This window comes from Mesoplodon mirus, assembly GCF_964341445.2.
Source record: "Mesoplodon mirus genome assembly, chromosome: 7".
Taxonomy (NCBI): domain Eukaryota; kingdom Metazoa; phylum Chordata; class Mammalia; order Artiodactyla; family Ziphiidae; genus Mesoplodon; species Mesoplodon mirus.
The window spans coordinates 55,420,446-55,426,588 of NC_138983.1; positions in this window are offsets into that span (position 1 = coordinate 55,420,446).

The following is a 6,143-nucleotide window of genomic DNA, read 5'->3' on the forward strand; positions in this document are numbered from 1 at the left end:
TCCTATTTGAATCAGCAGACTCAGTAAAGCAGACTGCCCTCCCCGATGTAGGTGGGTCTTATCCAATCTGTTGGAGGCCTAAATAGAACAAGAGTCGGGGTAAGGGAGAATTTACTTCCTCTGCCTGACTGCTTTCAAGCTAGGACATCAGTCTTCTTCTGCTTCTGGAATGGAGCTTACACCATTGGTTCTCCTGGTTCTCAGGCCGTTGAATTCATACTGGAACTACACCAGCAGCTCTCCTGGGTCTCCAGCTTACAGACAGAAGATCATGGGACTTCTCAGCCTCCATAATCATGTGAGCCAATTCCTTATAATACACCTCTTTATATATACATAAACATATCCTATTAGTTCTGTTTCTCTGGAGAACCCTAATACAGCAGTAAAGAGGAAGCGATTGATCTGGGGACAGCCACATTCAGTGACCACACCGCCTTACCAAGATGTATTGACTAGAATGAGATGAGAGGTAGAATCAGAAATGTTTTGAGTACATTTTTTGAGTAGGCTGTTCCAACACTCAACAACACTATATGCTTGTGGATTAAAGAGTGGAAGGTCCATCAAATACCTTGACTATTAGCCCACTATTGGGTGACTTCTGCAATAAAAGTTGTACCATTGTCAGACTGCATATAGATAAGAAAAACATAAAGCAGATTGGTTTCAAGACCAAAAATAGTGTGGTTGGAGTTGGTGGATTGGACTAGAACAACCCTGTAACCTGAAAAAGTGTCAAGAGTGGTGAGGCACTACTGGTAATCAGCCACGAGTGGGTGGAGGTCATGCCCTGTGCTAGGTAGCCTCACTCATGGCTAGACAAACAGGAGTCACAAGTGTGGTATGCAGTGGTAGCCTCTGCCTCAGAAGCATAAGCCATTTAACTTTGTGCCAAGGCTGTGACGGTGCATGTAATGCCATGTCTGGTGAGATGATGGATCCATTGGCAGCTTGATTGTAGTTGGCCCCCACTGAATAGGCCCCCACATAAATGACCCAGACAGTTCAATTAATAGCTGTAATTCATTTCTATTTTGGGGCCTCAAAGAAGAGTATCTTTGACAGTCTGTAATCTTCCAAGTGACACACCAGAAGACCAGGCCTTTGGCAACAGCCAAGAGTCAGTGAAAATATAACCTGTCTGGTCCCTAGTAATACTGTCTAGGGTAAGAGTGACAGTTTTCAATTCAGCCCTTTGTGCTGATCAAGCCCTTACTGTAGTCAGTCTTCCAGAATTGTCATTGGACACCAACAGCTTTCAACTTAACTGCAACATCAGTGAATCAGGCCCAGGAATTTGATTGGAGAAATCCCTTTGGATCAAGGACCCCAGTGAGTCAGTAGCTTTACTTCAGGCAGCCAGGTGGGAACTACATTTCCTCCAAGGGAGTAGCTGTCACTTTTTCATGTAAAACTAAGACGGTGAGGCTGGCTGCATCCCAGAACATGCCATTTTCTCTTGACTAGGGGACTGCTGGGCTCTTTTTTTTTTTTTTTTGTCTGTGTTGGGTCTTCGTTGCTGTGCGTGGGCTTCTCATTGTGGTGGCTTCTCTTGTTGCAGAGCACGGGCTCTAGGTGTGTGGGCTTCAGTAGTTGTGGCACGTGGCTCAGTAGTTGTGGCTCGTGGGCTCTAGGGCACAGGCTCAGCAGTTGTGGTGCACGGGCTTAGTTGCTCCGCGGCATGTGGGATCTTCCTGGACCAGGGCTCGATCCAGTGTCCCCTGCACTGGCAGGCGGATTCTCAACCACTGCGCCACCAGGGAAGCCCCTGGGCTCCTTTTTGTTAGTTGTCAAATCTCAGTTAATATGGCCCGAAATGGGGATGTTAGGCCAGAGCTATGAGGCTTCTATGGGCCAGGTGTTCAGTTTCAGTAGTAGCTCTGCAGTAGCCTAACAGCTGTCCACCTTTTTAAAAGGAGGTACTTGATGCCTGCAAAGTACACTGCTGTACTGGGAAATGGCCTGAGTACTCCAGCAGTCACCAGATTTTCAACTAAATCTGTGGCTTTCATCTTTCCTCTTAGAATTCTATATTATTTTTGTTAGACTACCCAAGAGGAGACAGGGGTCCCTTCCCTCTCTATGCAGTAGTAGCCGCAGAATGGGAGACTTGAGCATTCACAGTTCAATCAAACGTCCACCTGCTCTCAGTAACACATTGATGCGAAAGCCACAAAACGTTAGTACGCTGAATCTATTTAGAGGCTCCCTCTACAGGTCGTTTTAATTTTCCTTTCCCATTGCAAACTGCGTCCAAACCTCACCAGCTGAATTCAGGTACTTTCCCCTCATCACGGGAACCCAAACCAAGTAGTTTAAAATAGGTATGTTGCAGGCCACAGCCACAGCCACCAAGAGACGCTGCTCTCTCCCAGCCAAGAGTGTGGGGACATCACAGGAGTGGGAGAGGCTAACCTACAGGCTGGGTCCGTGAGAGGAACTTTGCTCCTGACTCCTCCTCCAGGGTCAGTGCTGCCTCTTCCCTTGTGTACCTCTTGGCTCCGATAAGCACCTGCAGCTCAGGGACTGTTATTTTGGGGGGTTTTGCCCCCCTGCACACCACTGTGCATCTGCCTCACAGTCCTTGGCACTTTTGACCATTCCTGTGCCCAGGGCTCCCTGTCCCCATGGGGCGAAGTAGGATGGTGACTTACTTATATTCAACAGAGCTAGAAAAGAGGAATCCCTCCCCTCCTCAAAGATCCCCCAGCATACACAGCTTCTTTCCTTAAAGTAGGAGAGGGAGCAAGAGGGATCAGGTCATGTACTTACGTTTCCTTCAAGTGGTTACCTGCTTGGACTCCTAATATTTTGGGTCCACTCAAAGCTCTACATCCTTATTGCTGACACCACTTATTTCACCTTTGGGGAAGCCTTTACTCATCAGCCAGCCATACTGCCTTCAGCTGGGGCCACAGGCTTGCTGCCTCATTGTCAAAACATCCTTTCCTCCTCCTGCCCCAAAGAGAATGAGCAACAACCTAAGTACCAGTTGGACAATGTGTTTCAATCCTACCTCTTACTGCTCAGCCTCAAAACATTCATTAACACGTAGGACAACTAGGGACCCTTATTCCTCTCCTCGCTCAGCAACATTTGCTACCAGACCCCAGGTTATCTTCTCATATCCTCACCTGGCCCATGACCTTTCTCTTCTGGAAAGCCTTGTCTGTCAGGATCCCATGCTTGTTACCAAACTGTCAAGAGTAGTCTATGAAGGATCTCAAATTTTATCCTATTTGCAAACTAACAAGTTAACCTATTATTTTTTCATGGATACTGGCAGATGACATGAGACTCCTGGATCAAGGAACTTTATTACTTATAGTGCAGCAAGCAGCAATGCCAGTTCCCCCTACCCCCCGCCCCCAAAAAAGTGATGCAGATAGGCCTTGATGGATGCCTACACGTGCAGTGGGTTGTGTCACGGGAAAAGAACCCTGAGCTTGGGGGAGTCAACACTTATAGTGAACAGTGGGCAAACTTGCTCCCAGGGAAGAGACATTACCTCCTCTCTCAAGATAGCTCACTATCAACAGAACACTGAGATACAGCCCAGGAAAAGAGTGGTCAGGGTCTTGCATTCATATGAAGCAAGAACGTGCAGGGATGCTTAGGGCTCATGGCAGATTGCCTCTCCCAACACTTTCTCATTCTCCAGTGGGTCACCTTTGACAGCATTATAAACCAAATCAGAGCCTGAATACTGATACTGAATACTATTCAATACTAATCAGCAGTTTCCCAGAGGAGTTTGTCAGTCACAGGGAAATCTCCCCCAAAGAGCCAAAGCTCCATTACAGCAGCCAAGACCCACTGCAAAAAATTTTGAGACCTTTACTGTTGTCTCTGACTGAAACTAAGGTTGGCACGACAAACTGCAGGAGGGGGCTGGCTGCCAGACAATCTAACAGCTGCCATCCCTCCTCACCCAAGCAAACCAGCCAAAGTTCTAACAATTCACCTGGTTTCTGTTCACAGAAGCACGGAACTTCCCTCCTTTCATGCTTGTGTAGGTGTGTGTCTCTGTAACTGCTGTCTGAAAGGAAGAGGAATCTGCTGCCCACCAGGGATGAATATTAGTGTCAGTAGTTATAATGGGGCAAATCCGAAGGTGACTGCCAGATTAGTCAGGAAGTCCTCCTGCTCAGAGGGAAGTGAGCAACAACCAGCACACCTTCTGAGCAATTGTCTTTGAACCTACTTCCCAGTAGTAAGAGCCTACAACCACATCCCGAATCCTCATTAGCAGGCAATAATATATTTAAAACATTATTCTGAGAAGGGGGTCATAGACAACACCAGACTGTCATAAAAGATCCATGGCATAAAAAGAGGTTAATTATCCTCATCAATTATTCTTGAATAATTGTGGATATCAGAGGAGACACCTGAGCACATGTGCTTTCAGGCTGGATTGTTAAGAATATTCTATTTAATAACATTAGAGCCTGTCAGTGGGGACAGGATATTTTACAAAAAATATTGTGGTATTAGCAGTTTCCCCAGGTAACTTCCATCAGGGAGACAAGGTTTGGGAAGGGGTGTCTAGCCAGGAGTGGTAATATGACAGAGAGTTGGTGAGAGAAAGCTCTAAATTGAGTGGGAACTTGGACCCAGAGAAAAATACAACTTGTGTGTATTCAAAGGACCTTTTGCATTTTCTTCCATTCCCTAAGGTTGTTCTGAAGCAAAAAGATTGTTTCTAAAAATACATACAGCACCAATTGTCAAATAAACATTAGCAGCTCAAATTTACAAATAATGAAGAACACAGCTGTCTTTCCCCACTCTCCTCAGCAGTCTTAAATACTTGGAAGACCGAAGTTCTTCCTCCGCAGGTGTGAGGAGTTGAGAGTCAAGAGGAAAATGTGATGAATGTCAGTTTCCTGGTGGAAGGGGTGCTACAGACCTACTAAAGAGAGTAAACAGCCCAGCGACATTCAAAACTGGCTGGAGTGACCACTCAGTTGATGCACGTGTCAAAAGCCGGCTAGAGGTGCTCTTCAGCCTCACAAATTGCACCCATGCTGAGGCTTGAGCCTGTTCAAGTGATAAACTATCACTTGAAACTATAGGAAACTATCCTAGAATATCACAATTGGGTAGGTGGGTGGGCTGGGGTGCACACAGGATGACCACATGGCTGGGCTACTAACCCACTTCTTTCTTTATCAAATGGATACTGCCTCAACTCATCAGGGAGAAACCTTAAGATAGCCATGCAGCCTAAGAAAGATCAAAGTGGGGTTTATGGGCAGATTTAAGGGATTATAGCATTCATATTCTTTGTAATCAGAAATGTTTTATATGTAGGCATTTCTAGGGGGTAAGAGCCTTCATAAATCCCAAGGTATACATAATCTAAAACCTCTTTGACAGGTTCAGACACTTAGTGCTAGAGAAGAAATGAGATTTGCCCAAGGTCACAAATTAGAGTAAAGCTGAAAACTCAGGTCTCTGTCTCTCACTTGAGGACCTCTTCTATTCCCCCTCTTCTATTGAATCCTTCCTTAGGATAGTGAAAAACTAGAAGAAAAACACATCAATTAATATGGAAATAGTTAAATTAAAACCATTAGTACTATGGAATGCAGCTATTAAAAATGCACTTGACTTATGTATACTGACAGGGAACGTACCTAAGAAATATTAAGTTAAAAAAAACAGAACATATTTCAACGTAATTCAATTTTTGTAAAAAAAAATATAAAATACATGTTTATATATGTAAAGAAAACGATATAACTGATGTGAAAGAATTCCAAGGAGTCATCATGGAGAGGGTTATTCCGTCTATATCCATGAGCTTTGGGACCCCTGTGTCTAACAGTACTTTCTTCACTGTGAGAATATGATTATCTGATTATACTTTCAAAAGCTTCAGGTAGCTGACAGAATAGAATTTTCACCTGGGGGCGGGGGGGAGGGGGAGAGGAAACTAGAAGCTCAAAGAATTACACGGCCTACCCAAGGTATATGGAAACAGAGTATAGAATCCAAGGCTTCAACTCCCTGTCTAGTGATGTTCTACAGTTCCCTACTGCATGGTGCTAAATAGGGCAATGTTCCCAAGTCAAAGAGGAAAATGTGATAACTGGGATTTCTTATAAGCTGATTATAGTTTTAGGTACCAGGCT